This window comes from Rhincodon typus, chromosome 1 (genome assembly GCF_021869965.1).
Source record: "Rhincodon typus isolate 14 chromosome 1, sRhiTyp1.1, whole genome shotgun sequence".
Taxonomy (NCBI): domain Eukaryota; kingdom Metazoa; phylum Chordata; class Chondrichthyes; order Orectolobiformes; family Rhincodontidae; genus Rhincodon; species Rhincodon typus.
The window spans coordinates 31,408,870-31,422,296 of record NC_063332.1 but is presented as its reverse complement, the minus strand read 5'-3'; positions in this window follow the sequence as shown (position 1 = coordinate 31,422,296).

Here is a 13,427-nt window from a genome sequence, read left to right as displayed (position 1 = left end):
TTTGGATAAGCTCATGAATAGGAAAGGTTTGGAGGGATATAGGCTAAATGCAGGCAGGTGGGACTAGTTTAGTTTGGGAACATGGTCAGTGTGGACTAGTTGGACTCAAGGATCTGTTTCCATGATGAATGACTCTATGACTCTATAACTACAAAACACGCAAGTTGTACTAGAGGGATTCTGCTAACTCCTTCCTTGACGATATATACCAACAAATATTAGTAATTCCAGGAGAAAAATATTTATATAGAAAAATGAATCCGTTACAAAAATAAATATAAACATCTAAATTAATATTTTGATATTAAATTGCATCAGCAACTGTTTAAAAATCAAATAAGCAAATATAAACTATTTTTGTTTGTGTTTCTGTTTATTTTGAGAAATACTGTTGCTATGCTACAATCCCCTAGAGACTCATGAGTTTAAAAAATATATTAAAATATCCAATAAAATAAAAGTAAAATACTACAGATGCGAGAAATCTGAAAGGAAAACAAAATACTGGAGAAACCTTTCAGGTCCGGCAATATCTCTGGTGTGAGAAACAGAGTTAGTGTTTGGAGTTCAATATGACTTCTTCCAAACACCAAAGGCAAATTGGACTCAAAATGTAAACTCTGTTTCTCTCTTCACAGATACTGCAAGACCAGCTGAGTTTCTCCAGCTGTTTAAAATTAGAAATCCAGTAACTGACTGGAAGGAATACATGGGAAGATGTCAACTTTTAGGACTTTTACTGTAACAAAGAAACTCAAACAAAACGAGAAATTACTGGAGAAACTCAGCAGGTCTGGCAGCATCTGTGGGAAGAAGGCAGAGTTAACATTTCGAGTCCAGTGACTCTTCATCAGATGCTGCCAGACTTGCTGAGTTTCACCAGCGATTTCTGTTTTTGTTTCAGGTCTCCAACATCCGCTGTTCTTGGTTTTATTGTATAAACTTGAAACAACATATTGTCTAAATATTATTTCAGGGGCAACTTAATTGCTATGTAACAGAAAGGTTTCCCAACTTAACTTTTTTGAAGGGATTGAAAGTACCCTACCACAGTTATACTTTACTCTGTCCTTATGTGTATATTTCATTCTGTCGTGGCCAGGCCCAAGCAACTGCCCAGGCAGTTTGTTTCCTTTTCCCTTTCCTACTCAGATAAATTTTAATTTTGAATTAACCTTTATCGTTGGGATTAGACTGGAAATCCTTCTCTCTACTGAAAGCTAGGGAAATCTTCCAGCTTTGTATAAATCTTCATGAATTTGGTTTCTTCAATATGAACCTAACTTCATTCTACATGAATAGTACAGACTGCTTGCCTCTGGCTCTCTCTGTCTCTTCCTCTCTTTTTCTCCCTCTCTCCCTTTCTCTTTATCTCTGAGATTCTTGCAGACTAACTTGTCTCTGGGGTTCAGGGGTATCTTAAAAACCTGCAACCACACCCTACAATTGCTTGCTATGGACTCTTCCCCACTCCAAATGCATGTCCAAGCCAACATGGATTACATGAGCCTTGTATACAAGTAGAAATGCCAGTCAGCTATCTTCGAACAATCCAATTGCAATCTATCTCGGAGAAAAATATTTTATTTTATCACCATTATAAAGACTGACATTCCTTGTTGCCTTAGCCACTCAATGAAATCAAGGCTATGAACTGGTAATGGTAATCTCCTACATGACTATATCCATCTCTGAGCAAGCCATCAATGGGACGTTCCCCAGTGAATTGATTGCTGATGAGAGACCGTAAGATAGCAGATGAGGAACACTGTGACAAAAAACCGTTACCTTTCCAAATCTGAATATCTCCCTGTCACTGATGGGGAAAGAACACTGGGAGACAACAAGATGCTGGTTGTGCTCAGATTTGAGAATTGATGTATGGCGAAGGAGCAGCGCTCCGAAAGCTTGGGATTTCAGATAAACCTGTTGGACTATAACCTGGTGTCATGTGACTTCTGACGTTGTCCACCCCAGTCCAACACCAGCACCTTCACATCATAGTTCAATCACAACACTGTGCAAGAGTATGGGGTAAAGCAGGAGATGGTCGTTTGAAGAGGCAGGCGAAGCACACTGAGCTGAATGGTCTCCTTCTGCAGCTTAAAAATTCTATGATTCAGTGGTTCCATTTACCATTAGTCAGCTGCCCATACAACACATCTTGGACAAGTGTCTATCGTCCATTTAGACAACATGACCCACACCCAACACAGTTGTGTTGGAGAAGGATGGCCTTGAGGCTGGGTGATGTTGGCTGTTTCTAGGACATCAGTGTTTGTGATGCCGTCCTGCCAGTGGATCTTGGGGGTGTTATGGAGGCAGCAATGGTGGAAGCCCTTGAGAAGGTGTTTGATGGAGGTACTGGACCCATGACTTGCCACCATACACAAGGATGGTGAGGACTGCACTTTGACATTACACTGTGTTCTGACACCATGCCCGGTTTGTAGAGTCTGCCAAACTTCATGATTGCTTTTGAAAACTCATTGTCCACTTCTCTGTCTTTGGTGGCATCAAACTAGCTGATTCCTCCCAAATGGGAAATAGCTTTAAGGCCTGCTGCAGGTAACCTTGATAATAACGCTTGGGTGGTCCATATTTTTATGGAGGTACATGCAAGCCATCGGATTTTTTTAAGCTGATTTTTAGTTTGAAAATCTGTGCGGCATTGGAAAATATTTTGTAGGTTTGTCTATCTGTGGACCAAAGGAACGCGGTCAGCTGTGAATAGCTTGTCTTGTGTCTTTGTGTGAAGCTAAAGACATCTGAGTTTGAAAAGTTTAAATCAGACCAAAATGGGTGTAAACTCCCTTCTTGAGGTCTTCTGTTGTCTGCTGCTGACCTGTGCTGAGAAAGATGGTGAAAAAGTGAAGGCCCACACATGTCCAGCTTCACATCACTGGAGATTTGATAGGGCTTTGAGACGTCATTGTTGTATTTAACTTGTCTGTTCTGATTTTCATGAAAATACTTCACGGTGCTCAGGTCTCTGGTACGGTATCCAGGTTTTCAAGGATTATACAGAATCCATCTCTGCTCATGTTATTGAATGCCCTGATGAGGCCTACAAAAGAGATGCACAGGCCCTTGTTTTACTCACAACATTTTTCCTGTACTTGTCTAAGTGTAAATGCCATGTCTGTGTCCTCCTTCCTGATATCTGAGGGCCAAAATTGGGAAGGAGGTGTCTAGGGATGGGCAATAAATGTTGCCTAGCAGTGACGCCCTCATCCCGTGAATGAATAAAGGAAAACAAAAACCACCCACCCCTTCCTTATCTGATGAACCAACACTCCTTCATATTGAATACCACTTTGAGGAAGCATTGAGACTCACAAGGGCAGAGCATTTGCCCATAGAATCTGGTGTGGCACAGTGGCTCAGTGGTTAGCACTGCTGCCTCACAGAGCCAGGAACCCAGGTTCGATTCCACCCTTGGGCGACTGTCTGTGTGGAGTTTGCACATTCTCCCTGTGTCTGTGTGGGTTTCCTTCGGGTGCTCTGGTTTCCCCCCACAGTCCAAAGATATGCAGGTTAGGTGGATTGGCCATGCTAAATTGCCCATAGTGTTGAGGGATATCTAGGTTAGGTGCATTAGCCATGGGAAATACAGGGTTACGAGGATAAGGTCTGGGTGGGATGTTTCTCAGAGAGTCGGCGTGGACTTGTTAGGACAAATGGCCTGTCCCTACAATCTAGGGATTCTATGCAATCTACATTGGATGGAAACTTAAATATACTGCCAACAGTGGCTCGGCTGCAGTACTACTGATCGAGTAGGTTGGACCCTAAAGGATATAGCTGTTAGACTGGGCCTACAACAGGTGGTGAGGGAACCAAAAAGAGGGAAAACCATGTTTGATATCATCCGCAACAACTTGCCAATTGTGAACATTTCTGTCCATCAGGGTAGGCGATGGCCTAGCGGTATTATCACTAGACTATTAATCCAGAAACCCAGCTAATGTTCTGGGGACCCAGGTTCAAATCCCGTGATGAAATCATTGTCAATTGTCAGGAAAACCCATCTGGTTCACTAATGTCCTCCAGGAAAGGAAATCTGCCATTCTCACCTGGTCTGCGCTACATGTGACACCAGATCCACTCTCAATTGCCCTCCGAAATGGCAATGGACCAGAAAGCCATTCAGTTGGACCAATCGTTATAAAGCCACAAACAAATGAAACAGGATGGATCACCAGGCATCGAACTAGGTGCTAAAAAAGACAATGACCAAAACAGCACTGTCGACACTGCAAAGTCCTCCTCACTAACATCTGGGAGCCAGAAGTGCCAAATGGATGATCCATCTCAGCCTCCTCCAGCAGTCCCCAGCATTACAGATACCAGTCTTCAGCCAATTTGATTCACTCCACATGATATCAAGAAACGGTTGGAGACATTGGATACTGCAAAGGCTACGGGCCCTGACAACATTCTGGCAATAGTACTGAAGACTTGTGCTCCAAAACCTGCCGCTTCTCTAGCCAAGTTGTTCCAGTACAGTTACAACACTGGCATCTACCTAACAATGTGGGAAATAGCCCAAGTATGTCCTGTACACAAAAAGCAGGACAAATCCAACCCGGCCAATTACCACCTCATTCAGCTATTCTCAATCATCAATAAAGTGATGGAAGGTGTCATCAACAGTGCTATCAAGCACTACCTGCTCAGCAATAACCTGCTCAGTGACGCCCAGTTTGGGTTCCGCCAGGGCCACTCAACTCCTGATCTCATTACAGCTTTGGTTCAAACATGGGCAAAAGAGTTGAATTCCAGAGGTGAGGTGAGAGTGACAGCCCTTGATATCAAGGCTGCATTCATCCAAGTGTGGCATCAAGGAGCCCTAGCAAAACTGGAATCAATGGGTATCGGGGGCAAACTCTCTGGTGGTTGGAAGCATACCTGACACATAGGAAGATGGTTGTGGTAGTTGGTGGTCAATCATCTCAGCTCCAGGACAGCTCTGCAGGAGATGTTCAGGGTAGTGTCCTCGGCCCAACCATCTTCAGCTGCTCCATCAATGACCTTCCCTCCATCAAAAGGTCAGAAGTGGAGATGTTCGCCGATGATTGCACAATGTTCAGCACCATTCATGACTCGTCACATACTGAAGCAGTGCATGTTCACATGCAACAAGATCTGGACAATATCCAGGCTTGGGCTGACAAGTGGCAAGTGATATTCATGCCACACAAATCCCAGGCTATGACCATCACTATTAAGAAACAATCTAACCACTGTCCCTTGATATTCAATGGTGTTACCATCGCTGAATCCTCCACTATCAACATCCTGAGAGTTGTCATTGACCAGAAACTCAACTGGACTCACCACATAAACACAGTGGCTACAAAAGCAGGGCAGAAGCTGGGAATACTTCAGCGGGTAACTCACCTCCTGACTCTTCAAAGCCTGTCCACCATCTACAAGGCACAAATCAGGAGTGTGATGGAATACAGCCCACTTGCCAGGATGAGTGCAGCTCCAACAACACTCGAGAAGCTTGACACCATCCAGGACAAAGCAGCTCGCTTGATTGGCACTACATCCACAAGCATCCACTCCCTCCACCACCAACACTCAGTAGCAGTAGTGTGTACTATCTACAAGATGTACTACAGAAATTCACCAAAGATCCTCAGACAGCACCTTCCAAACCCACGACCACTTCGATCTAGAAGGACAAGGGCATCAGACATGTGGGAACACCACCACCTCCAAGTTCCCCTCCAAGCCACTCACCATCCTGACGTGGAAATATATCGCCATTCTTTCACTCCACTGAGTCAAAATCTTGGAATTCCCTCCGTGATGGCATTCTGGGTCAACCCACAGCATTGGACTGCAGCAGTTCAAGAAGGCAGCTCACCATCACCTTCTCAAGGGCAACTAGGGATGAGCAAGCAATGCTATTCACCCAGCAACGTCCACATCCCACTAACGAATAGAAAAAGAAATTGTTTGGAGTTATCATCGCACTGTCCTTGTGGAGGTGATGTCCCACTTCACATTGGTAATATTTTGCATTGCGTTCTGCATCGTTGCCACAGTGCTAAATGGAATAAACTTTGAACAGATGTAACAGTTCAAGACTGGGCACCCACAAGACTTTGTAGATCAGCAGCAGCAGCATTTGCAACCTCATGTTCTGACATATTCCCACTCCACCATCACCATCAAGCCAGGGATCAACCTTGCTTCAATGGAGAGTTCAGAAGGGCATACTACAAATGAGGTGTCAACCTGGTCAAGCTATCAAATAGGACTCCATCTGTGCCAAACAGAATAAGCGGCAAATATAGACAGAACTAAGTGATTCCATGAACAATGGATCAGATCTAAGCTCTGCAGTCCTGCCACATCCAGTATTGAACAGTGGTGGACAATTAAACAATTCACTGGAGAAGGAAGCTCCACAAATATCCCCATCCTCAATGTTGGAAGAGCCCAACACTCCAGTGCAATAGATAAGGCTGAAGCTTTCGTAGCAATCTTCAGCCAGAAGTTCTGAGTGAATGATCCATCTCTGCCTCCTCTGGAAGTCCCCAGCATCATGGATGTCAGTCTTCAGACAATTTGATTGACTCCAGTGATATCAAGAAATGTCTAAATGCAGTGTACAAGTGTAGAGATTGTGGGTCCTGACAACATGCTAGTATTTTTTTTAATTCATTCATGGGATGTGGACATCACTAGCTGGGTTGTTATCTACCCATAGTTGCTTTTTATAAGGTGATAGTGAGCTGCATTCTTGAACCACTGCAGTATATTTGATGCAGGTATATCCACAATGTCATTAAAGTGGGATTTGTTCTAGGATTTTGATGCAGAGTCACTGAAGGAACATAATATATTTCCAAGTCACCCGAGTCATGATGGTGTATTGTACCGAAGATTTATCCTCCAGAACCTGCAGCGCCCCCCCCTAGCCAAGCTGTTCCAGTAGAGACACAACACTGGTATCTCCCTGACAAAGTGGAAAATTGTCCAAGTATATCCTGAACATAAAAAACAGGACATATTCAGTTCAGCCAATTACCACACCATCAGTCTACTCTCAATCATCAGTAAAATGAATAGAAGGCATCATCAACATTGCTATCAAACAGCACTTGCTCAGCAATAACCTGCTCAGCGACGCCCAGTTAGAGTTCTTCTCAAGCCTTCAAGAAGCCCTAGCAAAATCGGGGTCGATTGGAATCAGGAAGAAAAATCTCTCTGCTAACTGGAGTCACGTCTGACACACAGTGAGATCGTTGTAGTCATTGGAGGCCAGTCATCTCAGCTCCAGGACATCTCTACATGATTTTCTCAGGGTAGGGTCCTAGGTCCAATCATCTTCAGCTGCTTCATCAATGACCTTCCCTCCATCATAAGGTCAGAAGTGAGGATGTTTGCCAATGATGACACAATGATCAGCACCACTTGTGACTTTTCACAGACCAATGTCAATGTCCAAATGCAACAAGATCTGGGCAATAACAAGGTTTGTGCTGACAGGATGTAAGTAACATTCACACCATGCAAAATGCCAGGCAAGGACCATCCCCAACAAAGAAAATCGAGCCATTAACATTTGACATTCAATGGCTTCACCATCACTGAATCCCACTATCAACATTTTTGGAATTACCATTGACCAGAAACTGAACTGAAGTCACCAAGTAGATGTAGTGGCTACAAAAGCAGTTTGGAGGCTAGGAATTTTGCAGTGAGTAACACACCTGCTGACTTTCCAGAAACCGTCCACCATCTACAAAGCACAAGTCAGGAATGGGATGGAATACTGCCCACTTTCCTGGATGAGTGCAGCCCCAAACAATACTCAAGAAGCTTGACACAATCCAGGACAAAGCAGCCCGCTTGATTGGCACCACATCCACAAATATTCATCCACAAACATCCACTGATTTTCAGTAGCAGCAGTGCATACTATCTACAAAATGCACTGCAGAAAGTCATCAAAGTTCTTTGGATAGCGCCTTCTAAACTCACGAACCTCACCATCTAAGCGGACAAGGGAAGCAAATACATGGGAACACCACCACCTGGAAGTTCCCCTTTAAGACACTCACCATCCAGACTTGGAAATATATCACCATTTATTCATTGCCACTGGGCCAATATCCTGGAACTCCCTCCCTAACAGCCTTCTGGGTCTATCTACAGCACATGGGCTGCAGCGGTTGAAGAAGGCAGCTCACCACCAACTTCTGAAAGGCAACGACAGATAGATAATAAATGCTGGCCAACCAGTGCCCCACATCCCTCAATGAATTTAAAAAATAGATGTGTCAAAGCTTGTTAGAAATAAAGTATGGCATGTACTGAAATCACCTTTTCAAAACAAGCAAAGCAGTTAGTGATCCATTGTGCTACCTCAGGCAATTGTGTGACCTTACACGATGAAAAGAAATCAATTAACTCTGCTTTCTTCGTTCCTGTTCACGGATACTGATTTATGCTTGGTAGTGGTTCCATTGGTCTCAGTGTATCTTTTGCTATTTGAGGTAGTTTATGACATTAAAAGCCAGGTATAAATGCACATTGTCATTGTGGTCATTATTCATGAACAGTGTCCATGGTTTATTCAGTCCTCAGAGATACACATACAAAACTAAACCTGTCTTCTTTCCAAGCATACTTTCCAACAGGTGATATTGGACAGTGATCAGAAGGGGGGACCACAATATATTTTACTTCCTTCCAATTGTCAGTTTGGCTCAGTTGGTCAACACACTCATGATTGAATTCAAATGGTAGAAAGTTGTACACAAGGTCTTCTATATACAACTCAAGATTATAATTCAACATAGTGCTAAAGGAGTGCTCTAGTGTCAGAACATCTTTCGGGTGGGATGCTAAAATGAGGACCTGTCTACCTGTTCATTTGGACATAGAAGATCTGTGCAGAACTCAAAGTGAAACAGACGTGCTGGTGAACATTCTCCCATAACCGACCTGATAATTTGCACATTTGCTGTTTGTGGGATCGTGCTGTGCACAAATTGTCTTTTCCGTTTGCCTACACAATGACAGTTACTGCACATTATCTGCAATATGCATTGCAACTTTCCAAGTAAGTGACGAAGAACTGGAATAAATGACAAGTTCTTTCTTACCATGTGGTCTGTTCAGACCATGCAATATTAAAGAGGTCAGCAATTAGCTTCTCTATTTTATGATTTTCTGGCTTTAACCATCAAGTATGGCTGTTAGCGAAGCATGTCCACTTTGAAAAGGAAACAGTGGGGCAGTCATGCATGTAACTTTCTACTGTCAATCATATTAAGATGAAGAGCACATGAATCTGTAATTTGTTATTCATTGACCCTCTGGCAAATCATTGACCAATTCAGAAAAAAATCACATCCAAATGTACGGATTTCTGAAAGCTCACCCTGCCACCTTGCCCCACTCCCTACCCACTGTGGGCTCATGATAATGGGGCCCTGAAGTAAAAAGGGAAAATCCTGTCCCCATTCTCCACTGTGACCGCACCAACACTGGAAATGGAGAGGAGAAGAAATAATTCTTCATAATGATATTGTGTCATGTGCGATGGCGACAGTTTACAGCCATTTGACCTAGAAGAATGGCATAGATTCTGAGATTGGGTCAGTGGTACCCTTACCTGAAGTTGGGTCCTCTCTACACTTTTCAACATTGTTTTACGTTCCACTCAGAAGCCTGACTGCTTAACTTGATCCCACCAGCATCATTTCGCATGAGAAGTTTACCAGCCCCTCCCTCCCATTAGCATTCCTGGTTCACCGATGGAGATAACAACATTGTCTTCTCCATACTTTGTCTGTTAGACTTGAGTTTTGATTGTGTTGACTTGACTGGTGAGTTTTAATGATTTTATTGAAACATTATTTAACAGCACTGCATTCCTGATATACACACTTAATTCAAGGCATGGCAAACAAATGGGAAATATGTACGAACGTGTTAAAGCCGAATGCCTGAACCATAAAACATATTAAAGGAAACATACATTAGGAAATTGTGAGGAAAAATTGCTTGTCTTTTAAAAGCTGGAAGATAAATGTCCTCTTTAAAAACTCATGCAGTGTTTTTGACTGACATACCCTAGGTCTCACATTGGATATGTGCTGGTGTTCCTTAAGAGAAAGTCTGATGCAGCAAGATAATAACATGTAAACTACAGACAGTGACTGTCATTATAAATGCCTAATGATGTATTTTAAAGAGCCAGTGCCCTCCGTCTATCTTGATTATCAAGCTGTGGATTCTATTTTCTTCAAGTGAACTTTGGTGTTCAGCTAGCTGAGGAAAAAGGAACACTTTCTCTACATTTTTGAGCTCTTGTAAAGAAACCCACAAAAACAGTCGAGTTGTTAAGTTTGAAATAGAATCTGAGCTGTATGAGAATTTCAAATTTTGCCAGGAACAAGTTTTCAGAAATTATTGCAGACAGAGGAGGTTGTATTTTTTTTCATTCATGGGATTTATTGCCCAGTGAGCAGTTAAGGGTCAACCACATCATTGTGGCTCTGGAGTCACAAGAAGGCAAGACCAGATAAGGATGGCAGTTTCCTTCCCTAAAGGACATTAGTGAACCAGATGGGCTCTTCCTGACAGTCAGTAATGGATTTGGGGTCATCATTAGACTCTTAATTCCAGAGTTTTGTTGAATTCATCTGCCATAGCAGGATTCAAACCCAGATCTCCAGAGAATTACTAGAGTCTCTGGATTAGTAGGTTTTCAATAATACTAATAGGCCATCAGCTCCCCTAAATTGCCTTAATCTTTTTTTAGATTCCTAATCTATCTCCTATGAGTTTGTTTACTCCAAGTCAGACCTCTTGAATGAAGTAGAATTGTCTTGCTATAGCAATCTTTAATTACCATATTCCTGATGATATACTATGCTGTAGTCCAGAATTGATCTTTATAATAAATATTTATAGGCAAGTATTGTAAGGTTGTAGTCTCACATGTAAATCCTCACAATTGACCTGCGTACAAATAACAATATTCTAAATTCTCAAGTTAAGATTCTATGTGCTGGAATTGGTTAACTTCAGCCATTTATTTCTGCTACAATATACCTGTAGCTACATTGTAACCTGAAATAACTTTCCAAGTTAGGAGACTCCAAAGGGCTCAGCATTTCATTGCAGGACTCAAATTATAGTTAGTAAAACTGGCTAAGTTCCTTTAATGATCTCAAATCTCTCTCAGTCGAGGTTTTAGGCTGACAATAGGTGCAATTGAACTAAAACAATTAACTGCGGATACTGGAGATCTGAAACTAACAAAAACTGAAATTGCTGGAGATACTCGGCAGGTCTGGAAGCATCTGTGAAGACAAAATGGAATTAATGTTTCGAATCCAGTGACTCCTCTTCAGAACTGACAGCAACTAGGCTGATGTTGGCAGGGGTGGGGAAAGAAATAAAGGAGTGAGAGGATAGATGGAGACAAAACCCAGACAGAGAGAGAGAGAGAGAAATGTTAAATAGACAAGGGGGTTGTTGATAGTAAGCCAGGGAAGAAGAGAAACTAAAATATACAGGTGGAAATTATACAGTGAATGGCAGAACCCTTAGGAGTATTGATATGCAGAGGGATCTGGGTGTGCAGGTCCACAGATCACTGAAGGTGGCAGCACAGGTAGATAAGGTAGTAAGAATGGCCTATGGCATACTTGCCTTCATTGGAAGGAGCATTAAGTATAAGGATAGACAGGTTATGCTGTAGCTTTATAGAACTTTAGTTAGGTCACACTTGGAATATTGCATACAGTTCTGTCACCACACGACCAGAAGAATGTGGATGCTTTGGAGAAGATACAGAAAAGGTTTACCAGGATGTTGCCTGGTATGGGGGATTTTAACTATGAAGGAAGGTTAGATAGACCAGGTTTCTTTTCACTGGAACGCAGGAGATTGAGGGGTGACCTGATGGAAGTTTATAAGATTGTGAATAGCATGGATAGAGTGGAAAGTGTGAGGCCTTTTCCCAGGGTGGAGGGGTCAGTTACTTGATTCAAGGTGGGGGGAGAAAGTTTAAAAGAGATGTACGAGGCAAGTTTTTCACACAAAGTGTGGTGAGTGCCTGGAATGCGCTGCCAGAGGAGGTGGTGGAAGCAGACACAGCATTCAAGAAACACCTGAATGAATACATGAATAGGAAGGGAATAGAGGGATATGGATCCTGTAAGTGAAGACAGTTTTAGTATGGAAGGGCAAAATGTGTCAGCACAGGCTTGGAGAGCATAAGGGCCTGTTCCTGTGCTGTATTGTTCTTTGGTCTGTGTTCTAAGTTGGGGATAATGGGGACTTTGAATGGGTGAGAATGGGTTGGCTGTAAAGCAACACATGTCATGACAGCAGTTGCAGTAGCAGATGTTTGAAATAGATACGGAAGGAGGTATTCACGTTCTAAAATTATCAAACTCGATATTGAGTCCAATCCTGCTGTCAGTTCTGAAGAAGGGTCACTGGTTTCAAAATGTTAACTCTATTTTCTCTTCACAGATGTGCCAAACTTGCTTAGTTTCTCCATAAACTTCTGTTAATAAGTTGAACAAGAATAGATTGACCTTGCCAGGGGTTTAAAGGTAGTGGAACCATTGACACTCTTAACATCTCATGTTTCCCTCTCATCAATATTCCTGAAAGAAACTTCAGCATTTTAACCACTGCACCAATGTGAGATTTTCCTGACAAGTAGAAAGTTTTATTAAATCTTGGATTGCTTGTGGTTTGAGTGCCAAAGGATAAAACTTGCTTGAGGCTCATTTTCATTAGTGCAAATAGACCAGGACTCATTAGAATTCAAGTCCCAAGGAGCTCCCTGTCAGCTGACACATGTTTTGATATGAATTCCAGATCAGCTACCATATGTAAGAGACAGTGGAATAGCTTAGGCTGTCTTCCAACACTAACAACATACGTTCATAATTTTTAAAAAGGCATTGATCTCAAAATGGCGCAGTTTCCAGCACAGTCTTGACTCTGGGAACCTGAATGGATGACCTGGAATTCAGGCCAAGACAAGGATTAATAATTATCAGTATCAATCAATGCAGCCACAGAATTATGGCACACAACATGTTGAATCCCCACCATAACTAAGTCACTACAATCTCATACAAGTCCCAGAAGCAAAGACAGAGCCACATAAGGACATTTCCAAGGGAGGACTAGAAATGTCTAATTTCTAAAAATATGGGAATGAGCACATATAGCAGCAGACCCAAATTGTTCTGCCTTCCATAAACCTGAGCTAATCAAAAATTCTTCTACTACCTCCTAACTCCTGCTCAATCCTCTTCACCCATCAAACCTGCGGTCATTAACCTATACTGGCTACTGGTTAAGCAATGCCTCAATTCTAAAATTCTCTTACTTGCTTTCAAATGCACTCGAGATCTGACCCTGCC